Source organism: Suricata suricatta, chromosome 4 (genome assembly GCF_006229205.1).
Source record: "Suricata suricatta isolate VVHF042 chromosome 4, meerkat_22Aug2017_6uvM2_HiC, whole genome shotgun sequence".
NCBI classification, from domain to species: domain Eukaryota; kingdom Metazoa; phylum Chordata; class Mammalia; order Carnivora; family Herpestidae; genus Suricata; species Suricata suricatta.
Genome location: NC_043703.1, coordinates 51,593,499 through 51,595,529, shown reverse-complemented (window position 1 = coordinate 51,595,529; position 2,031 = coordinate 51,593,499). Strand labels below are relative to the sequence as shown.

Below are 2,031 nucleotides of genomic sequence, written 5' to 3'. Positions count from 1 at the left end.
GTCTCATTTTAACTAAATTATCTCATTAGAGGCCCTACTTCCAAATATAGTCACATTCTGAGGTACTGAGGTACGAATTTAACATGAATGGGGGGCACAAACACATTCAATTTCCTTATTTGTGAGATTTCACTACTGATATTACCCATTGTATGTGTCATGAGAAGAAATACATGGCTCAAGGGCACCTGGGTGGCTCAGTCAGTTAAGCATCCGACTTCAGGTCAGGTCATGACCAGGTTCGCGCGTTTGAGCCCTGTGTCAGACGGACTCTGTGCTGACAGCTCAGTCTGGAGCCTGCTTCACATTCTGTGTCTCCCTCTCTCTCTGCTCCTCCTCTGCTTGTGCTCTGTCTCTCTCTCTCCCTGAAAAATAAATAAATGCCTCAAGCTTATAAATTGCTTTTATGCTCTGATAAAATCACTTAATAGGAAGTGCCGTCGGAATCGATAAATTGCTTTTAACAGTGCACAACACCTAGTAAGTGCCCGGTCAATTATAAATACTTTTACGCAAATCCACAAAGGGATGTAGCATGTTCTCTGTCCCTGCCCTTCTGTCTGGATGGCTCATACTTTGCTCCCAAGGTGAGGCTGGGCTGATCGATGTGTAAACAAACCATCAAAATTCCATGGGAGTGGAATGGTGGACGGTGGCCACAGTGACGCATAAGTCACTGTGTGGAATGTATACATTCTTCACTGAGCAAAACTTCCTGTTCTAAAATGCAAAAAGGAAGCAGGCAATACTTTTATATTCTCACCTTGAAACTATAAACCTTGCTGCACTTTGAAGTGCAGACTGACAATAGTCTGACTGAGGAGCTTCTACCGCCAAGTCCAATGGGAGTTGCAGCGTTGTGGTGCCTGCCGCCTTGTCCTTGTCCGTGTCCATGCTGCTGGGTGGGAGAGCCACGGCCGCCCTGGGAAACAGACTGTGTTTCTCTGCCAGTGCCGAGTCAGCAGCAAGCGCGCAAGGCTGGTTATTTGTGGGAGGCACGAAGAGTGGCTATTATTTTAAAAGAAATTCTCATAGAAAGAATGTTGGATTTAAAATAAATAAATGTACTCATGGAAGCTGAGTAAAATTGTAACGTAAGTCAAATGGGGAGCATTGGACCATGTCTATCCACTACTCATGAAAAGAGCTATTCCTGGCTTTCTTTCAGGATTCCCATGAACATTACTGTAGTAAAACAGAATGCATCTACAATAACAGTTCATATCATTGATAATGGCTGCTTTATAATTTTTGTGAAGCTTGGGCACGGCACACCGCTGCTTCTATTGACAGGTAAGAGGCATGTACACGCTTTACTAATTTTTTTTCACACTTGAACGTTTCCAAAATGGGTATGTATCTTACAGTTGAAGTAATAAGAAAGCATTCTGTCAGAGTTCAATCAGCAGCACTATTTTATTTCTTAGTGGCACATAAATAGTGCTGGGTTGACAATCAGTGACACAAATTCAGAGAAATGTGGTAGTGATTGGAAATTTACTTGAGTTTTCTGTGGGAATGGCAACATGACTTACTTCATCCTCCTTATATCTTCCTGTATTTCTCCTTCTTGACCTATATTTATGGCATGAAAACATCCTTGAGATGCAAATGTAAAAAAAAAAAAAAAAGGACGCAGAGAGATGAGTGATCTAAATGAGATCACACTGCCAATCAGCAGTGGGTAATTTAGACTCAAAACTAGCAGAATGACTCTACTATATCATATAGATGACAAATGTGAGATTGTAAAAGAGTAGCCATTGAATTGCTTGTGTGTGTGGGTTGTGTGCACAAGAGTTTGTATCCGTAGCACCAAGACATAGCCTGGGAATTGGAAAAAAGAAGGAAGTCCAAGCAACATAAGCAGGAAGCCCCAGATAGAAGAAGGCTGAGCAGGGAAGTCACAGAGTCAGCCACAGCCTTTTATATTCTGCAAAATACCGCCCCCAACTAGATGGATAGCTTCATACCCAAGTTTCCGCTCCACTTAGGGGACCATGCATTTGCAGTTCCTTACATCCTGAGGAC

General features: G+C 42.5%; 1 non-coding gene across 1 annotated transcript; it reads left to right on the top strand.

Moving 5' to 3' along the window:
* The first annotated feature begins 407 nt into the window (after window positions 1–407).
* LOC115290967 lies at window positions 408–470 on the top strand. The gene has a single exon (XR_003908334.1). It is a non-coding gene; the product is annotated as a small nucleolar RNA SNORD49 (small nucleolar RNA).
* Window positions 471–2,031: the final 1,561 nt, after the last annotated feature.